General features: G+C 45.5%; 1 protein-coding gene across 2 annotated transcripts in view; it reads right to left on the reverse strand.

Annotated features, from left to right (window-relative positions):
* Positions 1 to 20,707, reverse strand: part of RAD54L2 (RAD54 like 2) — a 1,034,525-nt gene that overhangs the window by 361,352 nt on the left and 652,466 nt on the right. The gene's annotated exons all lie outside the window — the stretch shown is intronic.

The following is a 20,707-nucleotide window of genomic DNA, read 5'->3' on the forward strand; positions in this document are numbered from 1 at the left end:
TGGTTAACAATTAAACAAACCAGTTTTAAATGCTATGTAAAATGGGTGGAATGAGAGCTCCCGGTACAAACTATTGTGTGCCAGTGTAGTCATTGCCTTGCTGTAATTGAAGCCATGTGTGTCTTCTTGGCTAATGAAAATGACTGTCTTGTGAGGCTTAGAGCCTCTATTTCACAGGCAACAGCTATTACAATGCAGCTGCTAAAACGCGAGTGCCATTACCACACACAAAATTTACCACGCATGATTTTAGAACTCATGCTTTTACCACACATGCCTTTACAATGAATTTTGTTCTAAAGGCATGAAAGGTAAAGGCATAGGCAGTTTAAATAGATTAGGTAAGTATAAATATATTTATTTGGGAAATGTTTTTATAAGGGTTTAGGGTAGGTTTGGATTGAATGTATTAAATAACCATTCAGCGTTTATGTATATCATATATATATATATATTAGGGAACTGTTTTTTTAAAAAAGGGGTTAGGGTGAGCTCTTTAGGGTTCAGGGAGGGTATGTGTTTTTGGTGACTGGTCATTTTTGGGTTGGGGTCTTGGGTGGCAAGGGAATTTTGGGGGGTTTAGAGTGTGTATGGGTAGTGGGGTATTAGAAATATATATATATATATATCAGAAGGGGAATCCAAGCCACCCCACTTGGGAAAAATCTTTGTCGCACTACAATGCCCTGGTGGCTTTGCAAGTAGCCACGCCCACTTGGACAGGTATTTGAAACTTAAGAAACGTGCGCAAGAAACATGGCTTTTCACTCCTCTGCTACAAGCCACTGATGAAAGGATTGTTTTATCCCGAAACGCGTCTGGCTATATGCAAATCTCTGAAGACTTTCTCCTGTTCTATCGTCTGCTGGCATGCGGTGAATTAAAATCAATTTGTGTAATCCTGCCTTCTTGTGGCGTCATTCCGAGGGCTTTCCTGCGTGTGTTCAATAAAGTACGGCTGTTGCCCAGCCATGGAAGACTGCCCAACGCTGAAGGCGTGCCTGTGCAGGTTTGAATCGGATACCTGCAACTCTGGGAAGAAGGCGAGTGTGGCGCCATTACAGGGTGACGCTGCGCTGCAACACTGAACTCACCTCAGTAAAGCGGAGCAGATGCGAGATGGGACATTGCTTCTCTCCACTTTGGATGTTATCCCGAGCTTATTCAGAAGGGGAATCCAAGCCACCCCACTTGGGAAAAATCTTTGCCGCACTACAATGCCCAGGTGGCTTTGTAAGTAGCCACGCCCACTTGGACAGGTATTTGAAACTTAAGAAACGTGCGCAAGAAACATGGCTTTTCACTCCTCTGCTACAAGCCACTGATGAAAGGATTGTTTTATCCCGAAACGCGTCTGGCTATATGCAAATCTCTGAAGACTTTCTCCTGTTCTACCGTCTGCTGGCATGCGGTGAATTAAAATCAATTTGTGTAATCCTGCCTTCTTGTGGCGTCATTCCGAGGGCTTTCCTGCGTGTGTTCAATATATATATATATATATATATATATATATATATATATATATATATATTTTACCACGATGTCTCCTCCATAGAAAGAAACTGAGGCAGCACACGAGGCTTCTGGAGCATCCACCTTTATTCTTTCATAAGACCATGGGCATGACGCGTTTCGGGGGTTTTTCCTTTCTCAAATGCCCCCCTGGTCTAGGTCGTGTCTTTCGCTTAAAGTCCCAAAGTAAAATTCAGTTTTTCGTCCCACCCTCTAAAGTAGTGTGGGCTGCCTGACAAACACGGCATGGAATCGCCTCTGCCTTGAAAGTAACTGCATTTCCCAGCATTCAGTGTTCCTTGTATGCCGGCGGCGATACCAATTACCGGCTCAGTTTTTTGTAGAGTCAACAGCCGGTGTGCCATGTTGTCCGGCGGGAACTGTGGCTGTTGTGGGTTCAGGTGATGGCTTCCATGCTCCTCTCCCCCTTCCTCGCACTTCAGACTGTCCTTGACAAAGGAAACGCCAATAAAGTAGGGGCGTGGCTCCATGCAGGTATGGACTGTTTTCACAGCATTTATCCGGTGCAGGCTTGATGCGGGGTAGTCCGAGGGTCTATATATATATTTATTTGGCGAATCTTGTCACACAGAACAACAGATGTCCGAATACTTTGCAACAAAGAGCCGACCCAAGAGGTGCTGGTGAACGGTGTTTATTTTGTGGAAGCCAGCGCTGCCGCCATGACGCGTTTCGCCTCCAGGGAGGCTTGATCACATGGTCATTTTTGGGTTGGGGTCTTGGGTGGCAAGGGAATTTTGGGGGTTTAGAGTGTGTATGGGTAGTGGGGTATTAGATATATATATATATATATATATATATATGTACGAGACACTTCGTTTTCGAACGAAAGATGGACGGCACTCAAAGTCTATTGTCCAGAAAAAGAATTTTATTAGGCAGACCCCCTGCCCCCTCGACAAACGCGTTTCGCCACTAGGGCTTCGTCAGTGTCAACAAGATTGTGCAAAAAAACACCATTTTATCCCCACCTCCTCCTCGACATGGAAAGAAGACTTCATCTCGCCAAATCGGCGGCCATCTTATAAGGTGCAAACATCATATTCTATATATTATGTACAATACATGTTTGGTGAGGTAAATGGTGAATAGAAAGTGCTCGTGTATTTAAAAAAACATTGTCTTGTCCAAAAATGTTAAAAAATAGCAATTCATCAATCACACATACAACAGTTTTAGTTCGTTAGGGTACCACTGGTTATTTCTATGTGCACAGTGTTTAACAAAACTATGTCTCGCCCCGAATTACATTTGTATCATGGGCGTCCAAGTACCATGAGTAATCCTATATGTGTATGTGGATAGGATATCTAGCCCTGTATGGGCATATTTATTGGACACATTATTCCCTGCTTTTCAATTGCGCCCTGTATGGGCTTGTACAGTTACGCCACTCTTTTAGTACAAAACAGTAACAATTTATTCTTCCTAGTTCTCCCCTCTTTATTCCAGATGGACCCATAGTTCCTCGTCGTTATTCAAACCTCTCGGCTGCATGCTCTGGAGGTCAATGATATACCTGGACTCCAAGGCTCGCAGTGCTCTGATTTTGTCACCACCCCGTTCTTTCCTATCCAGTTGGTCGATAAGAAAGTATGACAATAGGTCCCTATTGCTATTGTGGTAGGCCTCGAAATGACGGGCCACAGGGTAGCTCTTATCCCTGTTTGTTATTGCTCGCATGTGCTCCAGGATACGTTTCTTGGCCTGATTGATTGTACTGCCAATGTATCTCTTGGAGCACGGGCATTCCAGGCAATAAACCACATATTCTGAATTACAATTCAGTAATTTTGTGATGATTCTGGTAGGACGTGGATCATTGGGTCTTCCATCATATTTTGTGCGTTTCCTACTATACTTGCAAGCCTTAAGATGCATGCAAGGATAGAAGCCACAAACTGGTTTCTTATTTGATGTTTTAGGGGGATCTTCAAAGTGGCTGTCAATCAGATGGTCACTTAAAGATTTACATCTTCTGTAAGTTACAGAGGGTCTGGGGGGTAGAGTGTGTTTCATTATTGGATCAGTGTGCAAGATGTGCCAATTTTTGTTGAATATAGCCACTAATTCGCTAGATCTCATATTATATGTGGTTATCATTCTGGCACTCCCCTCCGTTACTATCTCCTTCTCTTTACTTTTCATCAAGTCTTTTCTTTCTAGGAGGTCAGCTCTACTTATTGCACTCTCTAGCGTTGCCTTTGAGTATCCTCTGTCTTTGAATCTATGTACCGCTTCATCCTGAGCCTGTAAGAAATCTTCCGGATCTGTACAGTTCCTTTTCAGGCGGAGTAGTTCCCCAAAGGGGATATTTCTTATCATACTCCTGGGGTGATGACTATCCGCATGTAATACGGTGTTGCCCGCTGTGGGCTTGCGGTACAATTTAGTAAATAGAGAGCTTCCTTTCACGAAGACTTCCAGATCAAGATAATATACCGTCTTGTCGCTAATGTTGCTCGTAAATCTCAAATTGAGATTGTTGTCATTCAGGGACGCAATGTACTCCTCAGCCGAGGACCTATCGCCCCGCCATATGATAAACAGGTCATCTATATATCTTGCCCAGATCATAATCTGGTCCAACCATTTCTCATTGGTCCTCCCCCCAGGCCACGTGCTTCTCCCACCAGCCCACGAACAAGTTCGCGTAGCTGGGGGGCGAAGCACGTGCCCATGGCAGTCCCCCTGGTTTGTCTGTACATATTTCCTGCAAAAAGAAAGACGTTATTATTGAGACAAAACTCAGCCATCTTCAAAAGCATACAGTTATGTTGGTGGTGTTTCATGTTTTTCATGCCTAAAAACCATTTCATGCAAGGACACCATCTTGATGTTCTATGCAAGTATAGAGATTGGCCACATCGAGGGTAATTAAAATCATGTCCGGTTCCCACTCGATGCCGTCAATCAATCTTATAAAATCTTGGGTGTCCCTGACATAGGAGGGTAAGTCTTTAACAAAGGGGGCTAAGTAGGTATCAATAAACCTTGAAGTGTTCTCCAGAAAGCTCCCTATTGAGGAGACAATGGGTCTCCCCGGAGGATTTTTCATGTCTTTGTGCACCTTGGGGAGGTGATAAAATGTTGGAATTATTGGGTGCTCACAATGTAGATATTCATATTCGTGTTTATTCAGCATCCCTTCATCCCTCCACCCCTTCAATAATGCATGGTAGTCAATGGTGCATTTTACAAAGTCTTTTCTGTTAATGATAGTATAACAGTTCCTATCCTGTAATTGTCGTAGAGCCTCTTGTTTATATTGGTTCTTACTGAAGATCACAATATTTCCCCCCTTGTCCGAGGGCTTGATTTCAATTGTTTTGTCCTCCTTTAATGTTTTAATGGCTTCCCATTCCAGCCGAGAGATATTCGAATTATTCCTGTTCAATTCCAAATTTTTGTTGGACATTGCTTCCAGATCTTGGAGGATAGCTTCATTAAAGAAGTCTATTGCATCATGTGTTATGTGGGGCAGGAATCTGGATTTGCGTTTCAGATTACTGGGATCTCTGACTTGCGTGATCTCTTCTCTCTGTAGTACCTCCATGGTACTAGGTACTTCACCCATTTCCGCCAAATCATGGGTGGTTACGAGCAATGGCAAGTCATTGTCCCTGAGAGTGGTACCAGTGGCCCCGGTTGTTTCAGGAGGTCCTTCTATTCCAGATTGGGTTTTCTGTGCGAATATTTTTTGTAGCTTTAGCTTCCTTACAAACTTGAATATATCAATTCGTGTTTGTACTGGGTCGAATTTGGATGTGGGACAAAAAGTTAATCCTCTTTTCAAAACATTTTCTTCATGGGCGTTTAATTTTCTTTCAGAGAGGTTCACTATGGTTTGTTCATCCCTTACCATCTCCCTCTCCTGCCCCTGCTGCGAGTCACCATTGGTTGTGTCACTTGCGTGTTTCCTCCTGCCCCGCCTTGTTTTCCTCTTTTTTGTTGAGGTTTCTGTGGTGTTTGGCCTTGGGGGCGATGTCTCCTTGATGACCTCGTACTCGTCTAAAAAAGGATCCACAGTTGTAGTGGGTGGACCTTTCTTTTTCCCTTTGTCACCTCTCAATGATTCATCCTCCGACATAGATGCGTCTGACTCGGAAGTTACTGCTTCGCTAGTAGCCAGGGTCCCCTGCGCCAATCTCTTCCTTGTTGCGTCAAAATTTCGCAAAAGTCAAGATTCTACCTGTCAGGTAATCTTGTTCATCCCAAGGGAATTTTGGGGGGTTTAGAGTGTGTAAAGGTAGTGGGGTATTAGAGAAATATATATATATATATATATATATATATATATATATATATATATATATATATATATATATATATATATATATAAAAATATATATATATATATATAAAAAAAAAAAAAATATATATATATATATATATATATATATATATATGGCGAATCTTGTCACACAGAACAACAGATGTCCGAATACTTTGCAACAAAGAGCCGACCCAAGAGGTGCTGGTGAACGGTGTTTATTTTGTGGAAGCCAGCGCTGCCGTAATGACGCGTTTCGCCTCCAGGGAGGCTTGATCACATGGTCATTTTTGGGTTGGGGTCTTGGGTGGCAAGGGAATTTTGGGGGTTTAGAGTGTGTATGGGTAGTGGGGTATTAGAAATATATATACATATACATACATATATATATACACATACATACATACATACATACACATACATACATACATACATACATACATACACATATATATATATATATATATATATATATATATATATATATATATATATTTCTAACAAAGAATGTCCCAATAAAGATGCCACAAACGAGGATGTAATCCAACCCCCAGTGGGTGCCGCTGAAACTCTGTGTTACTCTCTGCCCCTGTGTGTTTTTTGATATCTGCCTTGCCCCAGTGGGTTGAAGCAATGTGGAAAAAACTGACATGCTGCCCATATATACCGGCAACACTGGTCTCCTTGTTCTTGTCAATGCTCGCGGTTCCGAGCACTGTAGAGCCACCTTCCCAGCAGTGGGGCAGCTTCGCGGCTGGACTGGCCACTTAATATTCTAACAAAGTTTCTCCCCATAAAGATACCACACACGAGGAAGTAAACACTAGTCAGTTACCGGCAGCAGCAGTATCCGCATTTCACCATGATTCCCAATCAAATGCCAGCGGCACCCACTGGGGGTTGGATTAAGGAACTACAAATACCATGAGGCTTTGCAGCTTACGCCCACTGGGGCGGGACTTGGACTAACTCAATAAATCAATGTTCCCAACAAACCTGTTGCCTCAGTTTGTTAAATCGTCAGTGATCAAGGATATATGGAGTGTCCGAAACACGTTTGGCATTTTATTCATAATCATGGTGAAATGCGGATACTGCTGCTGCCGGTAACTGAGTGTTTACCTCCTCATGTTTTATATCTTTGTGGGGACAACCTTTGTTAAAAAAAAAAATATATATATATAACACACACACACACACACACACTTATTTCTGCATGTGTAAATACATTAAAAAACACACAAAAAAGTGTTTTGCCTACCTGTAATTTTTTTTTTTCTAACATAAATATGCCTTTACCACGAAAATGTAAGTATTTTACAGGAAAATATATACAGTTTGTGTGTGTATATATATATATAGGCATTCATGCCGCAATTATTAGTTGTGGAAAGGTTAGAAACATTGATAGTATTTTTTCTGTTTCTAACCCATGTGATGGCACATTGCACTTTAAAAGGGTGATCAGCCCTCGTGACGTTGTCATGTGATCAAGGCTATCTCTAGCCGAAACGCGTCATGGCGGACTGGTGCGGGCTAAAATACTAAAATAAAAATATTTGCACCAAACTACGGGTCTTGCTGGTTCCTGTGTCTTCAGATCGGCTGAATGCTGAGAGTTGTCTAAGGAGCGCCACGTACCTCATATATATATATATATATATATATATATATATATATATATATCATATAAATATATATTTCGTTTTTATACTTACCTGTAAAATACTTACTGAAATGTTTACCATGTGTTACAATGGGATGTATGGGTCAGTCATACATTCCTCTTTCGCATCTTGGCTCTTAGAAGAAGAAAATGTTGATTAGCTTTGTCAGCTGAAAACTTTATTTTTTAGTCTTACAACTGAAGGTCCTCTTCTTCTATTCTCATGATCTCAGGCTCTGGCACCTGTATACTCCCTTTTGAATAATTAAACTTTTTGACTCCCATTTGAGGCTTGTTTGTAAATTACTATATATTTGCTGAATAGCACTCACTTACATTACAGTTGATGGAGGACCTCCTTGCATACCGATTCTGTGAATAACATTTTACTTTGATCAATAAACATTTTAATACCTTAATGGAAATGAATGCAGAGTTCATTTGGAATTTGTGCCCAGTGTGCTTGAATAGCACCATTCAAAGGTCAAGTGTTTGATTTTTAGATTAAAGCAGAAGAAAGGTATAGGAGTATTAGGCATTTCTGAGACACTGTTTTTTAACAGAGTGGAATTTTCTACCTCAAAGCAAATGCTACAGTCAGTATTGTGTGTGTGATCATCTGTTTCACCACTGGAATCCAGTGGAGGGCAAATCATGGTGGGAAGGTGTGATGAGAATGTCTTACACCAAGGACAGTCAGTCTAACTCTAAACATTCTGAAGTATAGCTAGAGTCTGCTTTATTAGCTTCAAATAAACACCACTTGGAGTTACCGAGGAGCACTACTGCTACAATGAAGCACTAGGAATGGTGCGATTTTGAGACACACTGGAAACAGAAGGATTTCCCACTTTGTTAATCCTAGCTCTATAGTACATACTTATAAAGTACATGTTCACAGATACATCATGGGGCAGACAACCGTTAAATTAGGCAGAAGAAACAGAAAAAAGAAAAAAAATACTTTAAAATAAATAGGTTTTCCTGAAATTCTACAAGTCTGATTCAGAATGAAGAGGCAGGAAGAGGGCTTCCAGCTTTGGCTGCAACAATCGGTAATGCTCTATCTAAGAATGTACAAGTGCGGGATTGAGAAACAGAGAGATAGAATGAATATGTACAATGTTGATCTAATTTGGGAACACAGAAAAATAATTTTTTTAGCTAAAAAACCTGAAGTGTGTTGGCATACTGACCCATGAACAAATTGTAACCTTTAGTGGTAACCTGTGGGGCTGCATAGTACAGGAGAAGGAAAATGCTACTTACCAGTATGCATCCGTTCTTGGAATGTAGAGCTGCAGAGTTACACACTGTGCATAGATCGCCACCTAGTGTTGGGCCCAGATGTTTGCAGTTTGTTGTTGTCCTGAAAAGCTCTTTGGAAGTCACAAGATAGGTGACTCCGCCTTTGGACCACATTGCGCATGGGCATCGGCTACATCCTCAGATTGTTTTTCGCCATTAGGCAAATGATGGAGCTTTGCAAGAAAAGGAAGGACGTCCATGTAATCTGTACCTAATTAAGATAATACTGGAACAGACAAGGGTAACCGGGGAGGCGGGTGGGCGTGTGCAACTCTGCAGCTCTACATGCCAAGAACAGATGCATACTGGTAAGTAGCATTTTCCGTTCGAGGCATATGAGCTGAAGATTACACACTGTGCATAGATTGTATAGCAGTATCCACTCTTAGCGGCGACCACCCCTATCTGTTGCAGTAGTTTGAAATAATGTTTTGAGAACAGCCTGGCGCACATTAGCTTGTGGTTTGGTTTGCACATCTACACAATAGTGTTTTGTGAATGTGTGCGGTGTAGACCATGTAGTTGCTCAGAAAATGTCATCTAGGGGAATGTTCCCTAAAAATGCCATTGAAGCCCCTATTTTCCTTGTAGAGTGGGCTTTAGGAGGAACAGGTAACGTACGTTTATCTTTGTGGTAACAAATCTGTATCTACTGGCTAGTATAAATCCCATCAGACCACCCTTATGGTGGAATTTACGTCATGTGGGATATTCACTGATCATTCCATATCACAACCGACCATATAGTGCCGATGTAAAAATGGATGTCAAAAATCTAGCCGTGATATCCATAATAAAGTGGTATTTACTAAAGTGCAGTGCTCAAGTGACAGTGATGAAAATGAAATTAAAATTGACTACGCAGGCGCTGTATAACATTCAAAACGCAATCTGTGTGTCAAAGGATAAAACCACGCCGAGTAGTAAGACTACCTCTTGGCGCTGTGCAGGTCGGTCGACATGTTTCAGCCTCTGGGGCATTGCCCCGGCTTTCTTCAGGACCATAGATAGAAAGGCTACTGCAACTATGAATGATGTGTAGGGTGAAAAAGACAAAGGATGTACTTAGAAAAAAGGTTACATATCTACCAGGAACCATCACATTTGAATGTCCACTGGAAGGAGAGAAGAAAATCTTCTTCCCAGCTTTGTGTGGGTGAAGACCTCACCTCACCCGGCGACCGCTCGGGAGTATGAGGCCCCGCTCTGTCCGTCGGTGCCCCCAAAGGTTGAGACGAGCGGAAGTGGAGTGTTCATACACGCATCCACAGTTGCACATTCGCCATTACAGCTACACACTTTTCCCAGACCTGGTCTGCTCTGATGTGTGTTTTGTATTCTAGAGTAGGGGAGCGAGCAGAGAGGTCATTAAATATTCCCCTGGACCCTCCACATACTTGTTTTGTTTTTTAGTAACAAATCTGTATGCATTTGACAATCCATCTAGTTATCCCAGATTTTGAAATGGGATTACCTTTGTGTGGTGGTTAGAAAGACACAAAAAGTTGTTTTGTCATACGAAAGGGTTGTGTTCTCTCGATATAGTAGAGCAATGCTCTTTTGAAATCTAGGGTATGAAGAGCTCTTTCTGCCACTGTCTGTGGCTGCGAGAAGAAAAAGGGCAGTTCCACAGATTGATTGAGGTGGAAGGGAGAAATTACTTTGGGCAGGAATTTTGTATTAGTGCGTAGAATGACCTTATTATGATGCATTTGCAAGAAGGGTTCTTGAATGGTTAGTGCTTGTAGTTCACTAACTCTTCGTAGAGAAGTAATAGCTACTAGGAACGCAACCTTCCATGTTAAAAATTGTAGTTCACATTTATGTAATGGTTCGGAGGGAGGTCCCATTAGCCGTGTGAGAACAATGTTTAAATTCCACACAGGTGAAGGTGGCACTCTGGGAGGAATTATTCTCTTAGACCTTCCATAAAGGTTTTAATAGCAGGAACTCTGAACAGAGATAAATGCTGTTTTGCAGATATGCTGCTATTGCAGCAAGATGCAGTCTAAGCGACGTGTAGGCTAAGTTACATCTTAGGAGGTGCAGTAAGTATCCTATGATGTGTTGAATAGACACGTCTAAGGGATTAATATTATTGTTGTGACAATATATTACAAAGCGTTTCCACTTGGCTGCATAACATGCTCTAGTGGTTGGGCGTCTAGCTTCTTTTATGACATTCATGCAGTCTGGAGGAAGGTTCAGATATCCAAATTCTAAGACCTCAGGAGCCAAATCGCTAGGTTGAGCTGAGCTGGGTCCGGGAGCCTGATCTCTCCATGGTTATGTGTTAAAAGGCGTGGAGACAGGTATAATCTTTGGTGCAGTACCAGAGACAGTTGTAGCAGTGTGGTGTACCACAGCTGTCTGGCCCACGTTGGAGCAACTAGGATTAGGGTCAAAGAATGCTGCTGTAGTTTCGGTACTACTAGTGGCATGAGTGGTAGAGGTGGAAAAGCTTACGCAAATCTGTCTGACCAGTTCATTCATATCGCATTGCCTTTGGACAGTGGTTGTGGATATCTGGCGGCGAAGCTTGGGCATTTGGCGTTTTGGTAAGTGGCAAAGAGGTCTATCTGAGGTTGTCCCCACATCTGAAAGAATGGTTGAAGAACTTGCGTATGAAGTTCCCACTCGTGGGTCTGTTGTGTCTGACGACTTAACAGATCTGCTATGGTATTTTGTACTCCTGGAACATGTTGGGCTAGAAGGAATATGTTTTGAGGTATAGCCCATCGCCATATGTCCTGAGCTAGTTGAGAAAGTTGCAGGGAGTGTGTTCCGCCCTGTTTCTGAATGTAATACATGGCTGTCATGTTGTCCGTGCGGACTAACAGAGCTTTGTTTGATACTTGTTTTTGGAAAGCTTTCAGTGCTAGGAATATAGATAGTAACTCCAGGTGATTGATATAGTGTAACTTTGTTTGTGGTGTCCACCTGCCTTGCATGGTGTGTTGCAGTAGGTGGGCTCCCCAGCCGGAGAGCGATGCGTCCGCTGTCAAGACTATTTGGGGAACTGGCTCTAGGAACGGTCGCCCTTTGGAAAGGTTTTTGGTGTTCCACCACTGCAGAGAGCGATGAGTCCGACCGTCTACCAACACCTTAAGCCTGGTTCCATTGACGTGCTAAGCACTCTTGTAGAGGACGCATTTGTAGTCTTGCATGGGGGACTATGAAAATGCAAGAGGCAATCATCCCTACGAGCTGCATGAACACTTGTGCTGGAAGGGAATGTTGTGGCTGAAACTTTGTGAGAAGAGTTTGCATGCTGGCTATCCTTGGTGGAGTGGGATAAGCTAGCGCTGTTGAGGTGTTTATGGTGGCACCGAGGTACTGTTGTACCTTGGATGGTTGCAGATGAGACTTGGTGTGGTTTATTGTGAACCCCAAGTTATGGAGCAGTTGGATCGTGGCATGAGTGTGTTCCACACACTGGTTGTATGAACTGGCCTTTATGAGCCTGTCGTAGAGGTACGGGAAGATGTGGATGTGCTGTCTTCGTAAATGTGCTGCCACTACTGCTAGGCACTTGGTGAATACCCTTAGTGCTGTTGTGACTCCGAATGGGAGTACTTTGAATTGATAGTGCTGCTCGTCTATTACAAATCTGAGATACTTCCTGTGAGCTTTGTGAATGGGAATGTGGAAGTATGCATCCTTGACATCTAGAGTAGCAAGAAGTCGTTTTGTAATAGGAGAGGAAGGACTTGTTGGTGTGACCATGTGAAATTGATCTGACTGTATGTATATGTTTAGCGGTCTGAGGTCTAGAATAGGCCTTAGAGAGCCGTCCTTTTATGGGATAAGAAAGTATAGGGAGTAAACCCACTTGTTTTGTTGGTGTATAGGAACTGGTTCTTTTGCACTTTTTTGTAGCAAAGATATTACTTCTTGCTTTAACAGTGATAGATGTTCTTGTGACATTGGACACTGTTTGGGTGGTATTTTTGGGGGGGGGGGGTAGATGTTAGTTCTGGACAGTAACCTGATTGAATAATTTGTCGCACCCACCTGTCTGATGTGATGTTATTCCAGGAGGAAGGAATTGTTGCAGTCTTTCCCCCACAGTAGTGGAATGTTGTGGGGGGGGGGGCGGGGGGGGGGGGGGGAGGAAAGTCATTGGGTAGGGGTGGAGCCAGAGCGGGAGTTGTTGGTTTTGCCTCTGCCTTTGTTGTTGTTACCCCTGTAACCCCCTCTTTGGTAGCCCCTAGTGAATGTGGATTGGCTAGGGGTCTTGTAAGAAGTGGAGGGGCTTTCGAGGAGTAGCCTCTTGTGTTGCCTCTATATGATGAGTGACGAAAAGAACGTCTGGGAGCTTGCTGCTGCAAGGCTCCCATAGATTTTGCTCTGTCTGTCTTTTTTCCTTTTTTCTAAAGACACACCAACATTTGGGCCAAATAAATGTGTCTCATCAAATGGCTGATTACGGATGGAATTTTGTGCCTCCGGTTTAAAACCTGAAATACGTAGCCAGACATGTCTACGCAGAAGGTACTGGTATAGATTGCCCTTGGAAGTATTAGTAATATTTTTACCTTCTGGTATGAGTTCATTGGCCCTATTTTTAGATTAGTCTGGGAGATGCTGCATTATGGACTCAAGTTCATCATAATGTGCCCTGTCATATCTTGCCAATAACGCTTGGGTATTGGCAATGTTCCAAATGTTAGCTGCCTGTGACGCTGTTTGTTTACCGGAGGCGTCTAGGAGCTAAGGTTTTTTATCTGGTGGTGAGGCCTCATCTGATGTTTGTGAATTAGCATGTTTACGTGCATTAGACACTACTAAAGAAGCTAGTGGTGCTGGACGTCTAATGTAAACTGGATCTGTAGGGGCAGCTTTTTATTTTTTCTCAATGCGAGGGTTGAGGACCCGAGCCGTGACAGGATCTTTAAAAACCTCTGTTGCGTGCTTGATGACATCTTTAGGCATTGGCAAAATGGCAGTAGATATTTGTGTGTTATCAAAAGTGTCTAATAGAAAATATTCCTCCACAGTATCGGTGTGCAAGTCAACCCCATGGTACTGGGCAGCTCTCTGGACTAGTAGGTTAAAACCTATAGTGTCCTCTGGTGGGGAAGGTCTGGCAGGGGATATACATCGTCTTGTGGGACGTAAGGCACATCAGGGGTGTAATCATCCCATGGATTAGGTGACTGAGGGGGGCTATTGGTCCCTGCTGGGTCATGTGCACCCCCACCTGTGTCATCAGAGTCTGTATCTACATCATCATCTGGATTAGTGGATGGTGTAGGCGAATTATGTGGTGGATGAGGTGTGGGAGGAGGAACAGTATGGGGAGGTGGTGGAGAAGGGACCCTTAATGGAGAGGTTGCAATGTCTTCTTTGGAGGAGGAGGTGGTGCAGGCACCTCTAGTGGTCTCTTCTGGGAGCTAAGAGCTAGCTGGCCAGTCTTAGGATCCTTTACAAGAGTTTTTAGGTTTCGCCTGTCGAAAGCTGCGCAAGCAGCCTTTCGCGCAGGCGAAATCTAATGACTTACACTGTGTGGCTTTGTTCCGCCCTCTCTTTCCATTGGCTAGCTCCATTAAGAGGCTAGCCATTGGAAGAGAGATCTGCTCGTCATTCTGCGAGCAGATTCGTGGGCGTTCCGGCGATTTTTAGGCTTTTCGCTACGTCATGCGGCTGTGGGCGTGTTTTTTTTTTGGTGGGGGGGGAGGGTTTTTTTTTGTCATTCCGCCGACCGCCGCCGGAAGAAGTCGTCCTTGGTGAGTGCTTGCTGCCCGTCTTCCCCCGCCCCCTCCCGCTGTCCGTGTGCCCGTTACCTTCCCCCCTCCCGCTGTCCGTGTGCCCGTTAACCCGCCCCCCCCTCCCGCTGTCCGTGTGCCCGTTAACCCTCCCGCTGTCCGTGTGCACGTGCTTCTTGTTTGTAGAGTGAGGAGCTGTGATGGAGTTGTGGCGTGTTGTCCTGAGCAGCGGGGGTGCGGGGGCCCGTTCCTTAATACAGGCATGAGATCCCAGATGTGTCCAGACACCCACCAACCGCGGGGCACCGGGCAGAGTCGGACCCGCAGGGAGCGGGCATCGGAGGAGGGAGCGAGGGCATCCCGGAGCTCCCAAGCACCAGCCGGGATAGGAGGTGAGCAGCGCCCTCCGGGGCTTCGGGGAGCCCCCACCAGGATGGGGCATGGACCTCTGTGCCACCCCCTCTCGGGGTGCCTGTGTCTGCCCCCCCTTGGACCAGCCTCACCCCTGATCCTTGCTGCATTCCCTGCATTTGTGACCCGGGCTGGAGGCAGCCCATTGTGTTCAATGCTGCTCTGCACACTGATTTTTTTTGGCTGACTAGAAAATGGTTCAAAACGTGTGTTGGCGGGGCTGGGAGGGGGTGCAGGCGCGCGCTGCAGTGTCCAGCTGACATGCTCCTGTACTGTGCTCTTCCCAGGAAGAGCCTGGGAAATCCAACAGGATGTGTGTGTGTGTGTGTATGTGTGTGTGTGTGGGGAAGGGGTGGGGTGGTGGGACCAGTCCTAGCTTCAGATCGCCCCTTATTTCACAGGGCAGGGATGCACACACAGCGGGGGGCCGTGCCAGCGCTTCTAACGGAACTAACAGCTGCTTTGGACAGTTCTGGAAGGTGTAGTAGTGTTCATCTAGCCTGGAGTTATGCTTGGTGAGGTGCCAAGTATGCTAGGTGTGAGGTAACTGCAGCGCCTGCACACACCTCCAGCGCCAGGAAGTGGAGACATGTGTTCCTGGTCATGGACAGAGATTAGTTTAATGCCTTCCTGGATGGGACAGGGGGCATTTGGAAAGCCCCAAGAATAAACACGAATCACAAGAATCTATATCTTTACAGTAAAGCATTGATCTTTAGGTATTTCTTTCTGGGTGAGCTGCATTTCCTTACCATATTAAATTGTCGGTATGTTGTAGCTTTATGTCTTTACCCAATACAAACGTATTACTTCTTAATTACGCTGAACTGTTATGCACATTTGTAAACTATGCACATTATTAAACTGTGTGCACATTGTGCGATGAGAAGTAAAACTGCGCGGCAGATGAGAGAACTTGCCCTCATGTTATGCTTTCAAACCCAAATAATCCCCCTCAATAAAAAAAGCAATTCTCAGGGTGCCTCATGTGTATTCTATATGAAGGGTTCAGGTCCTCATACATTGTCTAGGAGGTACTTTATTTATTTTATTATTATTTAGAAGTTTTCTATAGCGCTAACAAGACCCGAAGGTAGCAGAGCGCTTTACAGTAAAGGCATGAAAAGGTGGACAAAAAGACAAGTAACAAATAAAGGTGATCATCAAAATGACAGTTAGGGGAGAGGAGAAGTTCGTACAGTAGGACTTCTTGGCAATAGGATACAGAGTTCTCACATAGTTCTGGGGATGGATGTTGATCCTAGTTACCCAGGACCTAGGGAACGGATGAGGAACAAGGATTTGAGTTGGCTCTTGAATTCCGCATAGGACGGTATGGTTCTGATATGCGGGGGGATAGAGTTCCATATTTTGGGGGCATTTCCTGAGAAGGAGCAGTCCGCAGTTTTCTTCTTTCTGGTTTTTGGTAGGATGAGCAGCAGGGAGTTAGAGCTTCTCAAGATTCTACTTTGGCCAGCTTTTGTGAGTTTGTTTGCCAGGTATTCTGGTTTTCCGGTGTGGAGGGCCTTGTGGGTTAGACAGGCCGTTCTGAAGGTGCTACGCATATCCACCGGGAGCCATTCAAGTTCTTTGAGTGCAGGGGAGATGTGGTCGGATTTTTTGCATCCTGTGATCATTCTTGCTGCCGCATGCAATGTTGTTTTTAATGGAGCCAGGTGTGATTTGGGGATGCCTGTTAGGATTGAGTTCCCATAGTCCAGTCTAGATAAAACTAGAGATTGCGTGGCTAGTTTGAGGTCCTTGTTGGGAATGAAAGGTTTGATTTTGTTCAGCAGTCTGAGGTTAAAGAATGCGCTTTTTGCCGAGTTCTTAATGTGGTTTGTCAAGGTTAGTTTGGGGTCTAAGGTGAAGCCCAGAGATTTTACGGAATCAGCTAGCATGAGAGAACCTTTAAGAGCATCGATCGACTTCAGCCACTCGATTTGAGGGTTGTCTTCTTTGTTTGAGATGAGAAGAGTTTCGGTCTTGTCGGGATTGAGTTTCAGGTGATTCTTTGTCAGCCAATCTTGAACATCATTTAAGACGGCATTTACTCGGTGGATGTTGTTAATTGAAGAGGTTTCCAGGTAGATCTGTGTGTCATCCGCGTAGAGGTGGAAGTGGATATTGGCATTCCTGAGTAGTTTGGCGAGCGGTTCCATATAGATGTTGAAGAGCTGAGGAGAAAGTACTGATCCTTGGGGGACACCCCTGTTGACTTGCTGGGATTCGGAGGTGAAGTTCTTCATTTTTATTATTTGCGAGCGGTTGTGTAGAAAGGAGGAAAACCAATCGAGAACTACCTCGCCGAGGCCAGCTCTTACTTGCAGAGTCTTGATGAGGAGCTTATGGTCCACTGTGTCGAAAGCTGCGGATAAATCAAGGAGTATGAGGAGGCAGCATTTGTCAGCGTCAAGGGAACAGTGAATATCGTCTATGATGTTCAGCATCGCGGTTTCTGTGCTGCGGCCTTGTCTGAAGCCGGATTGGAGGGGGTCTAGGAGATTGATGTTATCCAGATGATGAGTCAATTGCAGGAGAACGCATCGTTCCAGTGTTTTGGCAAGTAGAGGGAGGTTAGATATCGGTCTGAAATTGTTCAAGTCAGTAGAGTCAAGGTACTGCGGCGTGTGTGGTGATTTCTCACTTTTTATCCTCCCCCTGGAGTTAAGCGCTCCGATCGGTGAGTCTTTGAGCCCTGCGTGCATGAAATTACATTTTTTTGGTTATTATTTTAAATTGGCAACGATGGTTGTAAAATCCTCACATCTGGCGAAGACATCAGAGAATACCGTCTCTGCTCTTACAGGCTCTCTCACGGTGGAGAACAAACACTAGCCCTCCAGATCATACAGCAGTCAAAGCGCACCGACTCTTACAGAATTCCACCATCGCTAACAGCTCTGTCCTTTCTGCTCGTACAGGCTATCTCACCGTAGGCAACAGTGCTAGCTCTCCAGATCTTACAGGCTGTGTGTGTGTGTGTGGCTCTGTGTGTGTGTGTGTGGCTGTGTGTGTGTGTGTGTGTGGCTGTGTGTGTGTGTGTGTGTGGCTGTGTGTGTGTGTGTGTGTGGCTGTGTGTGGCTGTGTGTGTGTGTGTGTGTGTGTGTGTGGCTCTGTGTGTGGCTCTGTGTGGGTGTGTGTGTGTGGCTCTGTGTGGGTGTGTGTGGGGCTCTGTGTGGGTGTGTGTGTGGGGCTCTGTGTGGGTGTGTGTGGGGGGGCTCTGTGTGGGTGTGTGTGGGGGGGGCTCTGTGTGGGTGTGTGGGGGGGCTCTGTGTGGGTGTGTGGGGGGGCTCTGTGTGGGTGTGTGGGGGGCTCTGTGTGGGTGTGTGGGGGGCTCTGTGTGGGGTCTGGGGGGGCTCTGTGTGGGTGTGTGGGGGGGCTCTGTGTGGGTGTGTGGGGGGCTCTGTGTGGGGTCTGGGGGGGCTCTGTGTGGGATCTGAGGGGGCTCTGTGTGGGGTCTGGGGGGCTCTGTGTGGGGTCTGGGGGCTCTGTGTGGGGTCTGGGGGGGCTCTGTGTGGGGTCTGGGGGGGCTCTGTGTGGAAGGGGGCTCTGTGTGTGTGGGGGGCTCTGTGTGTGGGGGGGGCTCTGTGTGTGTGTGGGGGGGGCTCTGTGTGTGTGGGGGGGGGCTCTGTGTGGGGAGGCTCTGTGGGTGTGTGTGTGTGGCATTTGCGAGAGATTAAGCTAGTGGCATTGTAAATGACAATGCCATTTATTTATCGGTTTTCAAAACCAACACATAAATAAAAATGTTGTCATTTACAATGCCAATAGCTCCAACTTTTGCAATGGCGAAACCGTTGCATTGCATGATGCTTCATGGTCCAGGTTCAGTTCCTGGGGAGTCCACTGAGCCTTTTATCCTTCTGAGGTACATAAAATGAGGATGATTGCTGTGCTAATTTGGCCCTGACCACACAGGTACAGTGCCTGCTGCATAGACTAAACATGACTAATGGATGCACGCTTGCAGTTGATTTCTTAACTTGAGATAACTGGTTGTAGTCGTTTCCAGTGTCACCTCAGACGCTTGTGGTATTCATCAGTGTTTGTGGAGCTGGACTGTTAGGCCGTTCACATGCGTAAAAATAAATAAAATGACCCTGGCTGGGCAATAAACGAAATATTCCCAGAGTCTAATTCGGAAAGCTTATTTCGGCATTACGAAGCTTAGTGGTTTGCGTGGTGGGGTTTTTGCTCCGAGGTGTATTAACTAATAGTTATGTCTGTCTAAACCATCCTCTGGGGGAGACAGTGTCAGCTCAGGGATGCAGTAAAGTGTCATTCTGATGGCTGTGACTTCAGGACCGCGTCTGCCATCTCCAGTGACAGTATGGCACTTTCAGGACTGGGAGACTTTGACATTCAGTGCCCACATGATTCTGTGTGGGCTGTGTGGGCTGTGCGAGCTGTGTGGGCTGTGAGCTGTTGGCAATGTAATAACAATGCCATTTAACTAAAAAAAAAAAAAAAGAAATGTCATGAGCAATGCCAATAGCTCTAACTTTTCCAAAGGCGAAACCATTGCATTGTAAATGCTTGTTTGAGTAGGATCTGGTGTAAAAAGTTCTTCTGTGTAGGGCAGATCCTTCGGCGTCGAAGTTTTCGGTCCGGAGGTTTTTTCGGCACCGAGTCTGTAGCTGGTCTAGGGTCTTTTGGTTTAGAAGTGTGACCTTTTGAAATGTCTTTTACCGAAACGTGTTTATTCGGTTACGGGTGTTTTTTCGGCTCCGAAGCGTGTGAATCAGGACCTTTAGGTGGTTTTTTACTCGGCTCCAAGTGCGGTTTCGGCATCGATGAGCCGGTGCCAGTCTTCGGCGCCCAGTGCTTAGGTGTCGGAGCAGCGGTTGGCGTGGTTGAGGAAGATGGCGTGGTTGAGGAAGATGGCTTCTTGTTCGGTGTCAGTATGGGATCGGCACCGGGAATAGGCTGACTCGAGCCCGAGCCGCGTGGGAAGCAGTCTCTCGGTGTGCACCCGGGCCCGAAGGTGAGGGTGCGACAGAAGCATTTTTTCTGGGTGTCGAGGAAGGGTTGGGTTTGACGGTCTTACTTACGACCCGTTGAGCTGGAGTGATGTCCTAGACGTCTGAGTCTTCAGCATCAGAGCAGCTGGCACTTTCTTCGGGGTGCTGGTGTTCTGGCACGTGGACGCCCTCTTCAAAGATGTCGTCGGGGATCGAAGCTGACGAGCACGTGTTAGACCTGGCACCTTGGCGTGAATTTTCCCTTCCACTTTTTGCTGGTGTGCCTCCGATGTTTTGCTGGTTTTCCGCTACTCAGGGCACTGCGCCACGGCCAACCCGTGCCGCAGTGCAAGTGCTCCCTACTGAAAATTGTACATGTGATTGATGTCCATGATTGGTTCATTGGATTTACTGTTAGTCCCTAGTAAAGTGCACTAGGAGTGCCAGGGCTTGTAAATGCCAATACTGCTAGTTGGCCTGCAGCGCTGGTTGCGCCACCCACAGAAGCAGCCTTAAAATGTGTCTAGGGTCTGCCATTGCAGAACCTGTGTGCAGTCTCGTACTGTCATGCTGGCTGGGCAAGTGCACACACTTGCCAGCCTCTAAACCTTCCCTTAACTTCATATCAGTCACCCCTAAGATAGGCCTGAGGGCAGGGTGCATTGTAAGTGTAAGGTAGGACAGGCCCTGATGTGTGTGGCATGTCCTAGTAGTGAATTACAACCAAATTCGTTTTTCACTATTGTAAGGCTACCTGCTTCCTTTAGGCCAGAATGGGCTGCTGGAATTATTACACTCTATAATCCCAGCAGGCTCAGGGAACATGGTAGAAAATCATGTTTAG

The sequence above is a fragment of the Lissotriton vulgaris genome, chromosome 9 (assembly GCF_964263255.1).
Source record: "Lissotriton vulgaris chromosome 9, aLisVul1.2, whole genome shotgun sequence".
Taxonomy (NCBI): domain Eukaryota; kingdom Metazoa; phylum Chordata; class Amphibia; order Caudata; family Salamandridae; genus Lissotriton; species Lissotriton vulgaris.